Below are 21,154 nucleotides of genomic sequence, written 5' to 3'. Positions count from 1 at the left end.
CTTAGACCAATCAGCTGAGAATACAGAGAGAGGGCTAATCTATGTAAGACTAGACATCCTAACATAGGACTCTCCCAGCACTGAAAACATCTGTTTCCTGAAGAAGACAGACAGATTTGTTGCATTCCAAACAATGAAATCATCACCAGAATAAATATTTGTAGAGATAAAAACTACAGGTTATGCTTAAGAAAATATATTAATATTATGAACTTTGTTCAGGGCCGTATTTAGGTTTGATGAGGCCCTAAGCTACTGAAGGTGATGGGGCCCTTTATATGTCCAGCTGTCCTTTGTCAACAACAAATTGTCACTGTTTTTGTGTTGAATATAAGCTATATGGTAATTTATGGACCTAAAAGGTATCTAAAGCCATTTGCACATAACAAAATAGGAGCCTACACAACACAAAACACTGTTGCTGTATGTAGGTTTTGTTTTATTTTTTTATCTTACATTTTAGAAATGTACATCTAGTTTTTTTCCCTTTAATTTTTTTGGGGGGCCCAAGAGAGTGGGGTCCTAAGCTATATAGCTTGTTTAGCTTATACGTAAATCCAGCACTGTCTTTGTTAAAGGCATGACCCATCCTCCCACAGAAGGAACTGTTTAGGAAAGAGCAACTTGAGATGGATGTGTTCATTGGCAGAGCAATCTAAAAGATGGCCATGGGCTACATGGAAAGCAGTTGGAAGCAGCGTCAAATCTGCTCTTCCAGTCGAGAGGAACGACAAGCAGCCGGAGGAGTGAATGGTATGCTGGTGGAAAGTCCTGCTGCGCTACCTCTACCACTGGTGATACTGCCCAAAACAGGGCACACCACTCCATTATAGGATTGTACCCTTATTCTGTATTTTTCTGTACTGAAAAAAGTATTTTATCAAGTGACCACAAATGCCCCTGGAAGTCATGGGACAAGATGATACGCTTTACTTTCCAGGGACATTGTATTTGAGTGGAAGAGATAGTAACAGGGGGCAATTATTTTCTTCCCCCAGCACATTATACCTAACAATGCATACCCTCTCAGAGGCAGGCAAGATGTCTGGAAGTTGGGCTTGAGTGGCTCATAACTAAGAAAGAAGTATGTTTTCTGTTTATATCTGTTATTAGGTAAAAGAGAACAGTCAATAACAAAGAAAATTCTGTCCCATACTATTTTTGAAAGCAATCCAGCTTAGTCTTGGTTATTTCAAGCCCTTTCTCTCTCTCCCCCCCCCCCCCGCTTGTTCAGCACATCTTTACATCCAAGTTATGCTGTAATCACCATCTAATCACAGTTTTAGAACTCACAGGCTTTCAAGTTCCCCACCCCCAACCCACTGTCCAAAGGCCTTGAACTTCATTTACAAATTGTCTTCATCTATTGTTCAACTAAGTCTCAAAAGAAAGAGCTGTTCCCCTCAGTTGCTGTCAGGAAAAGCTGCCCCACAAAGGCAGGGTTCTACCGATGCTATTATGATCCTGTGGTTTTAAAATATTTCATTTCTGTACAGTTGCTTTGCTTATCCCTCTTTTTAGCTTCCCTGCACCCCAGACTGGGGGAAGGACATTGAAATAAAAATGTGGTGAATTCATGAACTGAGGCTACTAGCCTTCTCAAATAAAACTTATGGACTGACTCAACCCATCCAGTCTGGCCAGAGGAGCATTTGGGACTTCCTGTGTCCAGCTGGCTCTTCCTTGAACAACTAGATCCTCCTTTGTTCTGGCACTCTTGGTTATTCTTTTGTCCCAGCTTCTGCTTTGCTCCTTGGTCCTGCCTCCTGCCTAACACTTTGGCCCTGATCTGGCTTGCTCCTTGATTCTGCCTTTGGTTCTTACAGATCCTATGGCCCTTGCTTGTCCCCTGGCTGCTGGGCTGCTGACTCACCTTAGATTGCTGACCACAGCCAAGAACTGATAGTTGTATTCAAACACCCCCTTTTTATTCTACTCAGTACGACAAATATATCCAATATAAACCCTCTTCCCTCTATAATGTAACACTGGTCCAGAATAATACTCAAGTCCCAGATTCTTGATGGCTGGGTAGCTTACAAGCTCTAACAAGGGAACCCTTTTTACTCTACATTCACAATGAGCCAACTTCATGCTTGCTTCAAGACAGGGGTATCCTTCCCTTCCCTTTCTCATTTTATTTTTAGTGTGTTGGTACCATGGCAAATGATCGTGCTCTCACTAGGCTTTTGACAGGGATCCCTTTTTTCCTCTTGAGTTCGAGGTGTGCATGCTGTGTGATTTGCTGCTTGCTTATATTGCAACTTTTCTGTCTGAAAGCAACATCCATATACTTTGCCACTTTTATTTCAAACCATACACCATTCTTTCTTCATTCCTCTGGTGTGTGAACTTCTGGGCTTAAGGCTAAGGGTAAACACATATGAATAACAGATACACATTTTAACTTCACTCTAAGATCCTAACCCTCTTGGGAGTGTGCATTGGGTGAACACGCAATGTAGTTCCAAACATACAGCTAGTAATGACAGGAATTTAAAACCTAATATACCCAACCAATGAGCATCTTGTGAGTTTGATTCCAGAACTTTAGTAGCTGGCTTAGTTACATGCAAGCACTGATCTAGTTAAGAGGTCTTGCACTTGATATTTGGTCACAGATGTTCATGGGACAGCTTCCTGGTAGCTACAAAGAGAGAGGTTACTACAATGGCAGCTTTAGTAACTCCCTTACAACTAGCAGCTGTTTAGTGATCAGGAATCAAATATAAGTAGACGGGTGTAAGGGGCATTCATTTATAGGGGCTTAGATTTATTCAAACTCAGCTTCTGCAATAAGCAGTTAACAAGCTGATTAGTTTAAACAGGATTATCCCTTAGCTTTGCATGGCAGCACAACCAATAGCAAGTTACTCAGAGGTGAAAAGTGGTAGTTGGCCTGATAAGGCCTACAGGCCTTAAGCTGACAGAAACAGCTGTAGGATAAGTTTACAGAAATAAATTACATTTTTCTCTTAAATCCAGTATCCATTCCTTTGATAACGTTGGAAGAAATATGTTGTACGGAGATGTATTGTGGTTGATTATCTAAACTTCAGGTATCAGATTTGGGAAACTGAAACACTCTTATTTCTATTATCATCAAGAAACCAGCTGGTGAAACCACCTTGCACTTCTTCTGGGCTGGTAATGACTGCATTCTACCGTCTTATTTAAAGTGTTAAGCCAAGTGTTCAGTCCAAGTTAGAGCAACCATTTTCACAGTATCATCAGCATAAATTCTGCTCCTCGCTACAGCAAATTAGAACCAAATTAACAATGGTTGAAATTATGGCTCTCACCTGATTAAAGCACTCTAGTCAATTAATTGTACATGTTTTAGGCTGAAATCCAGTACCACTTACCTTAAAGTAACTACAGTTGAATGCAGCGGGACTTCCTACTGAGAATTGTGCTTAGCGGTGCAATCCAAACCCCACCTGTGGAGCAGTAGGGTTCAACAGAGCGGCCAAACAATGGCTGCATCTGCAGCCCTGCTGTTCATGCTAACCTGGGCAGAAGCTGGGGGACAAGTACATAAATTACCACTCAACCCTGGAGATGGTGCATTGATTGGGCCTGAATTGGGCCCAGTGCTGACAAGCGACAGGAGTGGACCCAGGGCGGCACACCCCTTCTCTGTCCCCAGAATACCAGTGTCAAAGTTCAAAGGGGCTTGTTGTATCTGACAGTCAGCTGATCAACCATTACAGCAAACCTCTCTGAAGATGCACTGTCGGTGCCAGTCAGCTGTTCCAGGGAGGCCTTTTAAAGTCTGCATGCAGGCAATTTGGAATCAAGATATGCCTGTAAATGAACATCTTTCTTTTGCAGACATGACATTGGCTGTGGGGCAGGTGAATGTTTGGGGAAACCAGGCCTGTGGGCCAAACTGGGACTCATATTAAGCCTAATTAGGCCTGTGGACTGGATCATCCCCTCCCTTGATTTGACTCATTAATCAATTAAGTGTTGTAGCCCTACATGGAACATCTGCACGTTGCCTGTCCAGCATAATGAACAACTTTTACAGAGGCTTTTGCTCTGCAAAATGTGTAGCTATGTGGTAAATTGTGGTTGGCAGTTATCCACTTGGACACTAAATATTGTAAATTGCAAAATGCAATGCCTCTCAATACAGAAGCAGCATGAAAATATCTCACTTAGAGTTGATAGGTGTATAACAAGGTATGAACAAGTTCTATGCATGATAATGAAGTAGAGCAAGTGACCTCAGAAGATGATTTGAATTGTGTCCAAAATAAGGATATCTGTTTTCCTCTGCAATCTGCTTAATACAGGCTGTATTAGTAGCACAACTCCACACAGCTGTGTTTCTCTAGCAAAGGAGGATAAAGCTGGCTTTCATATTTTTTCAAAATGTACTTTCTAATTGGATTTGCTACCTTTATCTGTATTCAAGCTGCTACTTATTTATTTTTAAATAACCCCATTCTGGCAACATTTTATATACCCTAGTAGCATAACTAATGTAAGAGCAGATCAAATTCTACATTAACTACCAGCTGTAGTACTGCCCATTCAAAAATACAGATTGAGAGAAAAAATAATGCAAAATGAGTAAAATTTGTTTTTTCCTAGTTTTCACTTAGTTGCACAAACCCTTCAGGATAAGTTACTTCACAGACCATTTCACACTCCCAGTACTTCTTATGTTATATTGTTCAGTCCCATGACATCATTTTACCCAACCTCACAACGTTAGTCATAAGCTATTGCAACATGGAACGTTTGTTACTAGCAAACCAATTTTATATACAAGTATTGAGGGAGTACTGTAATGGAATAAAGAATTAGAGATCTCAATTTTGACTACACAGTAGGAGACTGTTTTAAGTGCTATGACAAGGGTGTGTCTGGACCTTAAATTGAGGTTCATACAACAAAAAATAATGTTTAGAATATACTGGACCCCATTAAGTTTGTTTAAAAAAGGGCTATCTAAAGTATCTAACCACGGGAGATGCAAGAGCAATAATGCTTCTCTAAAGCATTTTTTCATTGTCCTATATTGAAAATCTTTTGGCAGAAACAAAAAAAATTCCTTCCAGTAGCACCTTAAAGACCAACTAAGTCAGTTCTTGGTATGAGCTTTCGTGTGCACTGAAACTATGAACAGTACTGTACGGAAAAACCTTACATTTACTGAGCAAAATATCCTTTTGAATTATATGCCCAGCACATTACAAAAGGACAATATGAGTGGACTCTCTATGTCCTTACCACAGCAAAAAGACTGATACTGATGAATTGAAAAAATAAAAATATGGCTTCCTTCTGTGATTGGATTGAAGACTTATACAAACTCGTAACATATGAACAACTTGCATATAAACATATAGACTTGCATATAGACTTGTCATGGACAAGTTCAATGATATTTGGAATCCATTCCTACAAATATTGTAATAGGTTAAGATTTAGTGAAGTACAATAACATACTTTGTAAAGTATACAGCTTTGGGTTGTTGTTTTTAGCTAATTCATGGTTTGGAGGCTTGTTGATTAATCTACTGACAATGAGTTCGGAATCTCAATTCATACTCAGTCTAGTGTATGTGCTTATTTTGAGGCACATCCCAGCAGAGTTTACTCCATCCAAAGCATTTCCTGAAATCTTAAGAGATCACTTGGTTTTATTATTATTAGTTCATTTATGGATCACTTTGCATTAAACATCCTAAAGCATTATTAAACAATAAAAACTATCAATATTAAAATATATACAAATATAATTTCTAATGCAGATAAAGATTGTGATTTTAAAATGCACTTATAAGGCTTGCTGGAAGAGGAAGGTCCTCAATAGGCACCAAAAAGACAATCAAGATGGTGCCAGTGTGATATATAACAGGAGTGAGTTCCACTACCCCCCATAAGTCTGATTCCTACATTGTCTGCAGACGGACCTCTTCTGCAGAGTACAGTGATCAATTGGGGATATAAGAAGTGAGATGAACTTTTTGGCATCCTGGTTCTGAGCTTTATAAGGCTTTGAAAGTAGCATGGTAGCTAACTGGTGGTAGTCACTTTAATCCTTTCAGCAGGAACAATGTTTTGCATTAGATGCAAGTTCTAGGCCAATCTCAGGGGCAGCTCTACAAAGAGCACATTGCACTAATTCAACCTGTAGAGCTTACACACCCATGACTAAATCATGAATGATCTGGCATGCATTACCAAGACCTGGATGGGCAGGCTGGGAGTAGACTTGACTCAGCTGCACCCAGCTGGGGTACCTGGTGCAGCATCAACATAGGCTTTAGGGATGGATGGATGGATGGATGGATGGATGGATGGAGGGGGTTGTGGTATCCAAGACGCATCTCCATCACCAGGAAACCCCTCCATCCTAGAACTGGCTGTGAGGGTCTATGCCTGATATTGAGCCAAGGAGCCCTCAAATGAGGGCTGTGGCTGGTTCACCCTGTTGCTCAGTGGCTTCTTTGATCAAACTGGCATCGTCAGTCTCAGATGTGGTGACAGAGGAACCAATAACGATAGCTCTGGGTTACTTCATGATCCTTGCTGAGGTTGCTCCAGTGTTCTGGCTCAGGACTTGCAGAACCAAAATTCCACTGCCAACTCTTGCTTTGAATTGAATTCTATAACACTTTATTTTCAGTCACTGGGAAGTGTTTAATATGTGTTTGTTTGCTTGCCTGCCTACAGTATTTGTATTCCAGCTTTCAGCATTTGCCTCCCAGGGCAGCTTAAAGCATGTAACAATAAAACTAAATAATAAATACAGTTTACAAAATCACATAACAGGAAACAGTAATAGCAACAAAGTCAGGCAGCACAAGAAATGGCAGAAGCAGCAGATAAAAATATTAACTGATGCCCAGAAAACAAAAACGATATAATAAATTATTCTTTAAAACTCAGGCAAAATGGATGGTTCAGATCTGAAGCCTGAAAATTGACAATGATGGTCCCTGGCAAACATATATGGGGAGGACGGTCCACAATAAGACATCACCATAAAAATATTTTCCCCCTGATTTCCACTGGCTTAAACTCCAAAGGATGGGATAAGCAGCCTCATATAACCAAAATGCTTATTTAATTAATGCATGAAGGGGTAAGGACCATAGAGTAAGCTGTTCTGCAAGGTTTTGCTAGATCACCCGCCCCCCACCTTGGGAGGAAGGGTTATCAAGCCTATGTTTTTCCACTTCCACTATGTGAACCCCACCAGTCTGGGCTGGTTGCTCCATGCTCAGTCTGCATGGCTTAAGCAAGCCATCTTTCTGTTTCTATACAGAAACATTTATCACTTTGGCACCTAAGTTCTACTGTCTGTGTTTTCTTACTACTGTATGAAAAAACCCCCAGAATCTGACCTTTGAAAAGTTTGTAAGTAAACCATTTTAACTTACCAAACTTGTGGTCTCTTTCTATGCTAAGGGAACAAGGGAACTTTGGAAGCAAGAAAGGGATGTTTTAAAGATGTAACAGCCTATGTTTCCATGCTTTACTTTGCTGCATGTTTTGTGATTTTAAATCTCTGCTGGGGTTCTCTCACCAAAGTATAGTTGTTCCAAACCTGGATCTTAGTCAGACAGGCAATTCTCTATTCATTATACTAGCATTTTTCCTGTTAACAAAAAAAATGAATACAAAGATGGAAGCAACTGAAGGAGGATATCAGAAGAAGCAATTAAAATCTTACTACATTAAATATGTGAGGTGTTTCAGACACTCTTATGTCACAGGCCACTAAGAATGTTATTAGGCCAGAATGAGCCTTTTGAATAGTGCCCAGAGATAGTGCCATGTTATTCTGTACCAAGTGAAGTTTCCAAACAATCTTCAAGGCAGCCCCATCCCTAATACACTGCAGTGATCCAATTTATGTCATAAGGCTTTGGTAAGGGTACTGGTAACACACTTTTTATGATCACTGTTACTGTTTGTTTGCCTTTTGACACACACTTCTAGTGACTTATGTCCTTGCCATCACCTAGACTGATAAATCACAGTGTCAACATCCATTTACCATCTGCCAGTCATAGATTGGCATTCCTTACTTTCTAGGATTTGTTGCTATTTTTCTGCAGCAGGCTAAAACCAATACATTTAACATGATAGATGTTGACATATCTGAAACAAAAAGCATTAGACATGGTAAATTCATTAAAAGGTGGGTTAAGGTTTAATTGTACAAATTGTGTACATGGAGTATTTAGGGGGGGCATGAATGCAATGTTTGCACAGCTCATTTTGATAGATGCATGATCTGCTGAGCAATGATGTGTTCTTTTAAATCTTTATAAGGAACAGAGACTAGTATTTCCTAGCAAAATAATATCAGCAAAGTATTCAGCACTTTGAGCTCAACAGAACTCTACCTCTTGTCTTTGTGTATCTAGCTGTTAATGTCCTGCCTACATTGTTTGTTCACACATGGGTGGGGTTTCTAACTCTGAAGAAAAGAACCTGCAAATTTACAGTCTTTGAACAAACCTTGGCAATACATCTGAGGTAAATCAATTCACACCTACATAGGTTCTTTTTTGGTGTTTGTGTGTGTGTATCAATACTCTAGAATTTCTAGAAATTGTTATAAAATGAAAAGAAATTACAATATTATCCTCCTCTCAAGATAACCTGAAACTGAATGCTGGTGGTGATACATATTCTGGAAACTGACAAGCATTTTCATATAAAAACAGATACTTTCACATCCAACAAGATTTGAACAACTTTCCTTCATAAACACACACACACACACACACACGAAAGAGAGAGAGAGAGAGAGAGAGAGAGAGAGAGAGAGAGAGAGAACCTCACCATCGGCTTATACATGCTGTTGCATTTCTTTTTAAGAACTGTGTTTGTGTTCAGTCCCTTGCTATATAAGATTAAACTTTTTTTTAAAAAAAGCTTTGAGTTGTAACTGCAGTTTGCCCTAATCTGGTTAAAATGATCTTTAACCTCATTTCTCATTATTAATTCTGGAACAGGAGAAAGAAATGTCTTCAGCCTATCTACACAGCTGAAAAAAGGTGTTATGCTTCAAGAACTGCATGCAATTAGAAGCTATATAGAAGCTTGTATTTGAAAGAGGCGAATTGCAGATTTATTAGCATTGCTCATGCTCAGTTGTTAAGTTCGTGAGCAAAAAACCCTCAACTTTACTTTGATTTCTTATGTTTCCACCCTGCCTCTTAAAGCAGATCAGAATGGCACATAGGGAATTACTAGCCAATCTTTTCCTTTGACATTCCCCAAAGGCCATTGGAAAATAACAGGTGAGTGGTTCACAAAAGTTACTAGCACAATATCCAGTTCTACCATGATCGGGGTGCGGGGACACAAGAAAACCTCTACTGGTGCAACAGAACTAAAGACAGGACCTTTTATGATAGTACTAAATGGAACAGAGTATTGGCATAGTAGTTATTTGGTGCTGGCACCCGCAACACTTTTATTGATATATGAGTATCAGCATTTCACTGTTTTCTTTTTACCAAAAAAGCACTGCCTAAAGGGAAGGATTTTGGCACTTGAGGTGCTTTTATTGCAGAATTGATTTGATAGCTGGGGTAGAAAAACAAGGGGGATAAATTAGAAATCACCCTATGCAGGAATACAGAGGAAAACCCTGTCCAAAATTTAAATATCAATTTATAAAGGCATCTCCCTCAAGGGTCGGCGTCATGTTTTTGCGGTAGTAGAAAGCCTTCATATGATGGATTTTCCCATGGCTGCAGCAGGGTGCAGCAACCAGCTTCAGATGGCAGAAGATTGGGAAATAGAGGAAGGCAGGAAGTAGGGAGCAAAATGTTTTGGGCTGGCACCGTCTTTATCATCTGATTTTCTCATAGGAAGCCAAATGTAAGAAGTAGCTCTCTCCCAAAGTTGCTGCCAGAGAGAATGCTTTGAATTCATTCTCTGCAAAAAGTCTACAGCCATGTTGATCTACCAGGGGGGTGGCCCAGAATCATATTGTGCTAGGTGAATTATAATACTGTGGCCATGAGGTTATGTTTGTTCTCAGATCTCAAGGAACAAACTTTATTTCCCACGAGTCACCTTCTAACCATCTCTTCTGGTACCCTCATAAAGTCTTATCTTTGGCTCAGTTTTCCACCATGAGAAAAGAATACTACTTTATTGACCACAGCTCAAAACTTCACAGGACTCTGGTGTGCACATGTAGTGAGTAAGTGCTGGAGAGCTTGATGTCATGGGATGCCTTATGCATATTGAGAGACAGTGCATGTGGAGTAATACTCATCACTGAACAGTGGAGTTCTAAATTCACATTGGATTGCATACCTAATGAAGCCATGGAAAGAGAGTAGTTCTCTGCTAATATATGAGGAAGAAATCCAATAAATGCAAAAGCTACTTGAATGATGAGATTTCACCATGACACAAGAAATTAGCTGCTTAATTCAGGGCTTCACAATTATTCTTGGATGGACAGTTTTTAAAATTGTGCATTTCCAACCTCTCATGGTTTCAATAAAGGTTTTCATCCAGTTGAATAATAAATGCAGTGAAGGCAGCAGATTCAGTTTTGCTATCTGTGGATCCATATAATCACTCTTCGGGCATTTCTTTCCCTATCAGGCAGGCTTCAGTCACCTTCATTTTCTCACATTTCTGGCTCAAAGCTTCAGGAGGAAGCTGTGCATGCCACTGTTAAAGGAATTGTTCAAGACCTCATCCATAAATTTCTCTTACAGAGCAGATCTCATCCTTGGAGGCAACAGGGGCTTTTTTTCGTGTGTTTTTTTTTTTTTGAAGGAAGAAACTAGGCACACAGCCATTTAATGCTGATGCTTGAAGTTATTCATATTTAAAAGTAACTGCTACAATACCAGGAGAACAATTTCACCCCATGAAATAAAAACCAAATAAAAGCTAGAAAGCTGTATCAAGCACCGATGAATAAATCTCTGGGAGGAAACTGAACTAAAAGAAAAGGAATCTGGTAGTCCCACACAAAAAAATAATGATGCAGACCAACTATTTCAGAAAAAGCTTAGTGAAAAAAATAGGTATGACAATGCATTCACTGACCACAGTTAGAATCAATTGTTTTAAAACAGGGACACTTCCAGGCATGATAGCTTGAGGTTCAGTGCAGAGTCTGGTGGACAGATGGAGTCTGGTGGGGTTAACCTAATCTAGACTCAAAAGTGCCATGTGCAGTGAAACATGCAGCAGGTTACATGGCAAGTACACTATGTTGTATTTATACCATGCTGTTCAGATGGTGAATTTGGGTCCAATTTCAACATAATTTGCAGCAGTGGAAAACTTCAACCACTGTCCTTAGTTTATTCCTGTAGCATAGGCTGTACACCAGCATGCTTATTTAATCTTCCGCCATTCCCATCACAAGAACTGAGGTAAACAGTGGTGATGAGAGATGAAGTTCTATGCCTAACAGACAAAATAAAAACTGACAATTCACTGGACCCAGATGGCATCCACCTGAGAATTCTCAATGAACTCTGTGTGAAATTGCTGATCTTCTAACAAAAATGGTAACATATCCCTACGACATATGCTTTTTAACTTGTTCATAAATGGTTTAGAGTTTGGGGTGAACCATAAGGCAGCCAAGTTTGCTGATGATACTAAATTGTTCAGGGTTATTAAACCAAAAAAGGATTGCGAAGAGCTCCAGAAGGACCTGTTTAACTCAACATAAACAAGTATAAAGTGGTGCATGCCATGGCAATAAATAAATTTCAGATACATGCTCACATGGTCTGATCTGGCAGTGATTGACCAGGGACAATACCTAGAGGTATTCTTCACAGTGAAATGTTCTTCACAGTGAATGAAGAACATTTCTTTCAGAAGAGGGAGCACTCAGCACAGGGACACACACTACATACATTTAACAATAAACCAAATTGATCAATAATTTATACTGGAACAAAACTAAGAAGATCCTGCATAATTGTGTGTTTGTTTGTGTGTGTGTGTGTGTGTACAGTTAAGACAGAATCTGAAATATTGAAAGGATCATTTTTATCGCCAGTCTGTTTTGCTTTTTGTTGACGTGAAGAAAACCAGAAAACCAATCCAAAGAACTATGTAAGTGCTGGTCCCCAAACTGGATATTGCGAGAACTGTCCATTTAGTCTTACTCTGGTTCCTGTTAGGTAACCAGTTCCTAGTCCACAAAGGGGCCTCTCCTCTTGTCATTGCTAAGCTTACATAAAACTATGTCCATTTCAGATTGGCTTTAACATCACAACAATCACTTTGATGCTGGATTAATAGGAATGGTCAGTATTAGAAACAATCATTTCTGAATACAATGGTCTGAATTCAGCCAAACAGTGCGCCCTATTGGGAGCCAGTGCAATAGGGCTTTCTCTTCTCTCCCCCCCCCCGCATGCCCCAGTGTCCTCTGATTGCCTGGGGGTGGGTAGAGAGAACCCATAGAACAATGTGCTGAGGGAGAACAGATCATTCCGCCAGGCAAGCAGAAATGCTTGTGCTGACAGAGTGATTGCCTTAGCATGCTTTGAATGAAAGCAGTTCATAATAGGCTAATTTATTTACACCTAATGTGTTCAACATGCTAAAACCACCTATGCTTTTATTTTTAATGTATCCACAGTGAAATCTGTGTCATGTTCCACATGAAGGCATTCACAGGCAACGTCCGTGTTCCTAGAGCCATTCAACACTCTCCATGTCTATTATTCAGGAACCTCCACAAAGCAACTGCACCAGCTGAAGCCAGGAGCTTTAACAAATACCTTATAAACATGCCACATAGCCTATTACTACTATACTTGCGGATGCTTAAAATTTCAGAGGCCAGCTCTAATGATCATCGTATACAGGTTCCATCAAGTGCAACTGCTCAACGGGGGGGGGGGGGGCATATAAATATGGTGTTGCGCAAACAGCTTTTATTAATCCCATATATTTACCTTGGCTCTGTTGACATGTATTGAGAATTAATTGCATCGTAATTTTGAAAAGCATGAAAGAGTAAACTTTAGAATTTCAGACGTCTAGATTAAAATCCTACATTCCTTAGCAATTGATTCTTACAATATCTTTCACTGATCTTGGCAGTGGCCAAAGGGGAAAAACCACCTTTTAAGATTTTGAAATGATTGTCATTGTTGAACAGAGACTGAGAAGGCCAATTAAGCCTAATTGTAATAGATTATGAGCTGCTTGTTAATTCTAATAGGCCCCTGCTGCCTATCAGGTAATAACCCCAAACTGCTGAGCTAATTGTGGTTAAAACTTCGGGTGAAATTTAAAGTGACCCTACATATGACAGGCTGGTTTTCCTTCCATTGCACCTTTATTAAATCATTCACATTTACATACACAATTAATTTTGTGGCAGAGTATGAAAGTATTAATATTAATATGGCTAACAAGTCTTGTCATTTTGCTGTATTATCAATTTTAACTCTGTACAGTGGTACCTCAGGTTACATACGCTTCAGGTTACATAAGCTTCAGGTTACAGACTCCGCTAACCCAGAAATAGTGCTTCAGGTTAAGAACTTTGCTTCAAGATAAGAACAGAAATTGTGTTCCGGCGGTGCGGCGGCAGCAGGAGGCCCCATTAGCTAAAGTGGTGCTTCAGGTTAAGAACAGTTTCAGGATAAGTACAGACCTCCGGAACAAATTAAGTACTTAACCTGAGGTACCACTGTATTTTGTTCAGTATAGGGATGTTGTTGTTGTTATAGGAGCTTGGCAAATAACCAGCTTATGTAAACATTGTCCCTCTGTATAAAATTGACGATGGTCAGCAATATTTATTTCTTTATTTGGAATAATGATATCCCACTTTATAGCCCTGAGAAGCTATAAAAGTGGCGTACAGAAAATAAATAAATCTCGTAATAAAGATAACTCACTTGCATCCATCCTAACATATGCAGACAGAGACTCTTCAGTGCAAGCAAGAAAGAAATATTTGTTCATGCAAGTAATGGTATAAGCAACAGGCACAGAATCAAGAATCACAATTCAGAAGTTCTGGAATTAGGCTTGGATGGAAGCAACTAAGATGTCTCAACAGTTACCACACCCTGCCCACCAATCTCTTAAAGACAAGACCCACTAGGGACAGTCCCCCTCCTCTGATCCTAGTTTCCACCTATCAAGTCTCCTCCACCCCAGTTTCCTCCTCTTCCTCCTCTCCCTCTGCCAACTCAAGCTCAATCAACCCTGAAAATGCTGCAGGGTTTATGACAACTGTATTATATTTTATTCCTCTTCTGTTGTTCTATGCTGTTTTTAACTATTTTTAATTATATTCTGTACATCACATTGAGACATATATCTGGAAGGCAATTAAATCATCACTATCTTCCAAATCTGCTATTAGGAACTGAAAAAGCATGAGGATTAATCAGGAACCATTTCCTGCCCTCATCGCTGGTTCTCCTTAGCGTTGCCCTTTGGCCTCTGCCTATGAGGCAGCAGAGTCTACTGATGCTTCTAAGGCATAGAACAGAGGTGAGCAGTAGAACTCACTCAACCCATAGAGGAGGTAAAACGTCTCTTTCTGGTAGTTGTCAACTGCCTGGCAACTGTTCCTACTGATGTACTCTGAGGCAATAGAGTGTGGTGGAGAAGCTGAACCTTGTTTAACCAAAGATGGAGGTAGTATCTGTTAAGTGCCTGACACACTTGAAAATTATAATGCTTATAACAGGCCTTTTCACAATTTGGCACATGCTCTTATACAACTAGGGTTTCTTTTGATCCCATCTCAGCAGTTTATTATACTGACTGCAGTTTTCTTCTCAATAGCCATGTGAGACAGGACAAACCAATTCTGTCTGGGGAAACAGGCACTGAAAAATGTCAGAATTCACAGAGATGTTTTACGGAGCATGGAAGTAGATACCAGATAACATGAAACTGGAGGTACTTCTTTCATCTTTGAACAGAACCATTTTAGCTAAAGATCAGCTTTATATCATCTGTGTATTGCACAGAAGACACACTTCAGTTCCTGTGGAATTTCACAAACACTCCAAAAGACCAGCTGCTGATTCAAGGGCTAGTCACCCTGGAACTTGTACTTGTAGCTAGCTATCACATGCGGCTGCCCCCATCCCTAAATCTTGAATATAATAACTAGAGGCCAAAGGTTCTATAAATCATAAAAAGATCTCTTTCTGGCCCTGTGACTCCAGGCTTGCTTTCAAACAGAGTCTAGGAAAGCCCTTGTTAAAGAATTCTGTTCTTCCAGGTTGCCTGGTACCACCTATGCACAGTGAGGAGGCAAAAAGAGAGTATGGAAGCCCAAGAATCACCTATACTCTGTGCAAGGACAGGCTCTGGAAGCAAAATTGTATTGTATTTTGGAAGCAAAACCTTGTATTGGGTGCACTACTAAAGCATAGTTCAGTGATACTGAATGCAATAGATACTGTTCAAGTTTCCCCTTTCTTCTTGTGCTAGAGGAAGAGATCTGAAGTTTTCACTTCCAGGTTTAGACTAATCAGTTTGGCATGTCCTGTGCTGAGTTTAAAGTTAGTTCCAGTTACCAGCTTGTTCCAATAAACCATATATTAACATTTAAACTAACTCACATCCAGTCAGAACATAACAGCAAAGTGTGGCTATTCAAAAACAGAAAGCAGATGCTTCTAGTGCTCTAGTGACTGTTGAAGAAAAGGGAAGGTGGCCAGAGACTTGATAAGCTCATTCAGAGAACACCAAGCTGTGGTTCAGTGTTGCAAGCAAACCATTCTGAACAGAGTGCAGATCAGACTTCATCAGCTAGGAAACTGTAGTAAGAACCTACTTTTATTTACATACATTTAGGATTGTGACCGAAGCCTATATAAAAAAGGATCAGAATGTTCATGGTTGATGTGTTAAAGAAATGGTCTCTGGCAACACTTTAGCACAGATTATCATAGTGCTTATATTGACAGGCAAAACATGGATTTTGAAATCATCTGAAAAATTTACAAACTTTAAACAGAGGCAATGTAAACCTAATGAGGCTATTTTGTTAATCAATGAGAAGTCTAGAGATAGATTCTAGCTCTCCAAGGCCAATTACCTTTGTGTTGAATATGTGTTAATAGAAAGATTTTCTGAAATATTATATCCAAGATTTTGAACCACCTGGGCGCTACTTATGGTTTCCTGGATCACCTGTCTATGAATACAGATGAGTGATTCATAGAGAGGGGCCTTGTGCATTCATGCTTAAATTGCTACAGAGAGAGTTGCATAGAGAAAGGCCATTATTTTATGTCAGTCCCCCCCCCCATCCAGTGATGCATATTATTTTACCTAACCTCTATTCTGCTGCACAGTTGGGCAAAGTCTATATTTTATGCATCATTACTGGCTCTTCCATTGTCTTCCTAGAAGGCAGATTTACAAGCCTTGAGCAATCTGAAACATGTATGGCTGAAATTCTCCAACTCTGAGAAGCAGAAGAGCAATATAATGCAGATATAAAGGGACATTGGGAGTGTGCATAGATTTTGATTAAAACTCTAGGCTAAAACTGAAATTCTCTGTACTCTTACTTGGGAGTGAGGCATGCTGAACTCAGTGGCACTTTGGAGAAAGCACGGAGAAAATTAAGCTGATAATGAACGAAAGAAAGCCAAACCCCTTTAATGTGCATGAGAATAAAAAACGTTTCACAGAGCTGACACTGACCCACTTCACACATTGTGACCTGATGACCGAATAAAGAGACACACAGAGGTTGGATTGAAAAAGGGCCACTTTATTTAAGATTAAACTGGTAACAAAAAACCCTGCAGAAGGAACACTATTGGTGTGAGAGGAAACTTCAAATGGAGGAAACGGCAGCCTCTAGGGCAGTGGTTCTCAAAGGGTATGGCAAGAGAGGATGGCAAATGTGGCAGGAAGATTCAAGGACGATGAAAAAACATTTTAAAATTTACATGCAGGATAGCAGGCATAGGCAAACTCGGCCGTCCAGATGTTTTGGGACTACAACTCCCATCATCCCTGACCACTGGTCCTATTAGCTAGGGATGATGGGAGCTATAGCCCCAAAACATCTGGAGGGCCGAGTTTGCCTATGCCTGCAGTATAGCATAGTAAAGTAAAGTACAGTGGTACCTCAGGTTACAGACGCTTCAGGTTACAGACTCCGCTAACCCAGATATAGTACCTCGGGTTAAGAACTTTGCTTCAGGATGAGTACAGAAATCGTGTGGCGGTGGCAGCAGGAGGCCCCATTAGCTAAAGTGGTACCTCAGATTAAGAACAGTTTCAGGTTAAGAACGGACCTCTGGAACGAATTAAGTTCTTAACCCAAAGTACCACTGTATCAAAAAAAAAAAATTTATTTGCAGAATGTGGATAAATATATTTTGAAAATGAGAGCCAGAGTATCAAGTGATACTGAGGGCAATCCTAGTTGTGATCCAGAATCGCAGTTAAAATAGAGTGCTGCGAAGGATTCATGTTATTATGTAGCTGCATTGTTTTAGGCTTTCTATATGTCCCATTATCATCTTATAAAGCAGTTGTTTTCTATCAAGTTGTTTCTTTTTGTTCTCCAATGTATTTCTTGGCAATAAAAAATTTGGTGTGCGAGCAAATTTTTATTCTGAAAGTGTGGCTCAGAGAAAAAAGTTTGGGAACCACTGCTCTAGGGGATTGAAACCCACTGCCTCCAGTCTTCCAGCCTACACCCCAATTTCCAGGCCACACCATGAAGATGGTAGGAAGGCCTATGTTGCTCCCCCTTCAAGGCCCCATCGCTCCAGGCTGATAAAGCAGTTTATCCTCAAGGACAGCCCAGAGAGTAAGTCATGGGCCAGGTGCCCAAAGGGGGTCACACACATGGGTGTGGCAGGCCCATGCAGAGATTGTCTGAGGCCCAGGGTGGAGTCTTGTTCTTGACATGACAGCAGAAGTCTGGCAGACCCTCCCCTGGCTGGCTTGGCAACCCTGCTACCCTTATGCTAATAATCTTTAAGGAAACCAAGAAATCCCATGCTGCTGACAGATAGCTGAAGCAACATAACAGTATCCAGGCTACATACCGACTTCTGACCAACACCTCCACGACTCAGGAACCTATTGAGGCACAGACACAAGAGGATCAGTTATCCCCATTACAGCTCTGGCAGAACAGGACAAATGATGTCCCTGCTTACAAAGCTGGCTCCTTGCTGGCCAGTGACCCCCACTTTGACTCTTTAATATTTCCAAAGGCACAGGTGGAATTAACAGCCCCCCAACAACCCTGTGAGGGGAAAAGGGATTGACAGGGAACAGGCCAACATAGAGTTACCCTCGTAATATGGAATGTAATCAGATGGTCTGCATATACCAGGAACACCTGTTTAACTGATTTTCTACCACAACATCACATCTTACTGATACAGGAAACCTGGACCAGGGATGACATATCATTAAATGGATTCCTCTCCTTTATATTGGGAGCTGTACCAGGGAAGAGGCATGGCAGAGCATAAGGGGGATTGGGGATCCTTATTTCTACCAACATTGGTTCCACACCAAGGCCTTCACTTAAGACATACACCATGGCTACTCTGCTCCATCTTGAGAAGGCTTTGTTAATTATAAATGCCTACATGCTCCCAATGCATCAGAAATCAGAGATCAGAGCCCAGTGGGGTGATCTGAAAGTATATGTTGCAGACCTTAAACTGCAAAATTCAAACACAATGGTGATATTGGGAGGGGACCTAAATTCCAGACTAGGGCCAAACAACCAGACCTTATACACACAGTTTCACCATACTCCACCAGATTGGAGGTTGAAGGCCCACTTACAACTTGAGCCTCAAAAGACCAAATGCCGAGCTTTGTGGGTCTCTGCCCAGCGCAAATGTCTTTCAAACTAAGCCTCTACATTATAAATGGTGCTCTTGGAAAGGACCATCCAGCTGAGTTCACTTTTCTGTCTGGAATCAGGATGAGTGCTATTGATTACATTATTGTCTCTGAAGACCTTCTTCCACATGTAAAGAATATAGAGTGACCATTTCCCAGTTTCACTCCACCTAATGGAAATCACATGCAGGACAATTCTCAGTCCATCATAATGCCCGCAGGTGAAACACATTGCCGAGCCAAATGGACCTCTCTATTAAATCAAAAGTAACCAAGATGCTGAACTCAGAAAGTTTACAGTGTATCCAAGCTACCCTGATATCAGCTGAATCCCCAGAGACCCTAGAAAGACCTGACCTGAGAATTATACCAGCATCTTAGCAATAGTAACAGATTATAATGGAGACACCATCAACACCATTCAAACCATGGTTTGATAAGGACTGCATCAGAGCTAAAAAAAGCTCTTATAAATACTGGTATATATTACTAATGGTGAATGATAAGACTCAGTTTCCCTCCTTTGTCATTTTAAATACACTAGCCATCATGTGGGGAAGGCGGGGATAGCTCATTGGTACGGCGCATGCTTTGCATATTAAAAAAGTATCCAATTCTACCCCTGGCATTTCTAGATAGGGCTGGAAAAAAGACTCCTGTCTAAAACCTGTAAAACTGCTGCCTGTCAGTGTTGACAGTATTGAGCTAGTTAGGTCAATGATCTGACTTTATGTTTAGCCGATCAGAAGGTTGGCGGTTCGAATCCCCGCGACGAGGTGAGCTCCAGTTGCTTGGTCCCGGCTCCTGCCAACCTAGCAGTTCGAAAGCACATCAAAATGTGCAAGCAGATAAATAGGTACTGCTCCAGCGGGAAGGTAAATGACGTTTCCGTGCACTGCTCTGGTTCGCCAGAAGCGGCTTCGTCATGCTGGCCACATGACCCAGAAGCTGTATGCCGGCTCCCTCAGCCAATAAAGCGAGATGAGCGCCGCAACCCCAGAGTCGGCCACGACTGGACCTAATGGTCAGGGGTCCCTTCACCTTTACTTATGTTCTTGTGATTGTACACTATTTTGCTCTAGCTTGTAGTGGCCTGAAATGTATGCCATATTATTCATTGTTGCTAGTAAAAAAAAAAAAAGGCAGAATACATTGATACAAAGTTTTATAAGGCTGAAGTCTGTAAATTGACTGTGGACTCTTTTTTTGAAATGAAAACGATGAACATAAGCACTCAGGAAAAAATGTGATTTGAAGACTAGTTATACAGATATAATTTAATAAGCAGCTTGATTGGAAAATATTTGGGTTATTAAAAACCTATAAAAGACCTGGCTCATATGGGTGATTTTCTTTCCCCTTAAGGTATGCTGAGTGATAATTTGAAAGCATTTTACGATCTCTTGAATTGCGTTATACTCTGACCATATCAAATGTACTTGCATATGAGCCCATAAAGATGCTGTGGTTTTTCACTGAGCTCCTGCTTCTCTGGTGCAGCATACATTAGTGATGTTGGTAACCTGCTAAATACAGATGCTGTAATTATTTATTTCAGTTCACAGCAGAACTTGGCAATAGGGAGGAATCACCAACCAGTGTTAGAGCATAAGATTTACATGTGGAAGGTCTCAGGTCCACTCCCTAGTAACTCTATAATTTTTTTTAAGGATCAAGTATTAAAGACTTTGGTCAATGACTCTGAAGAGCTTAAATTAGACAGAGTAGAGAAATACAACTAAAGTAGGACTAATGTAAGTTATATATTAAACAAAATATATACATAAAACTTCATTCAACTTCAAAACATAAATCACACCTTCAGAGAGGAAGGAGATACAGATTTCAGTTAAGAAACCCCAATAATGTAGAGCTTTTCAATAAGAGCCTACAGTTTATCTCCAGCAGAAGACTTTGATCACCACCAGTTGTAAGTGGAAAGTAAACTGAAAGTTATGACTTAATGCTTACCTTTAGTAAGAAGATAAAAATACCATGCTTTATTTTTATCCAGAGCCTTATTTTTCTGCTTGAGAAAGCAGCACATTTTAAACACAAGTATTAAGCATGGCAAAGTCTATTTTCTTTGGGTACACAGGTGGCTGCGTTGCAATATGCATAATGCTACCATGTGAGAAGGATAATGACAAATGCACTGGATAAAAGGAAAAAAAAAGAGAAAGATCTAGCAGGCTGAGGATTCTTTTGTTTCATTTCTCTGCAGCTATAAATAAGAAGCATGCCACAAATGCACTGCCAAACAATCCAAGCAAAAAGTGAAAACACCAGAGAAAGCTTT

At 40.3% G+C, this 21,154-nt stretch overlaps 1 protein-coding gene across 5 annotated transcripts in view; it reads right to left on the bottom strand.

Annotated features, from left to right (window-relative positions):
• The window catches only part of NKAIN2 (sodium/potassium transporting ATPase interacting 2), a gene marked incomplete at its 3' end in the record, with an annotated part of 479,738 nt that overhangs the window by 163,227 nt on the left and 295,357 nt on the right, over positions 1–21,154 (bottom strand). The window lies entirely within an intron of this gene.

Source organism: Podarcis gaigeae (genome assembly GCF_964106915.1).
Source record: "Podarcis gaigeae genome assembly, chromosome: 3".
NCBI classification, from domain to species: Eukaryota; Metazoa; Chordata; class Lepidosauria; order Squamata; family Lacertidae; genus Podarcis; species Podarcis gaigeae.
The sequence above is the reverse complement of the archived record's forward strand: the minus strand, read 5'-3'. Positions and strand labels throughout refer to the sequence as shown.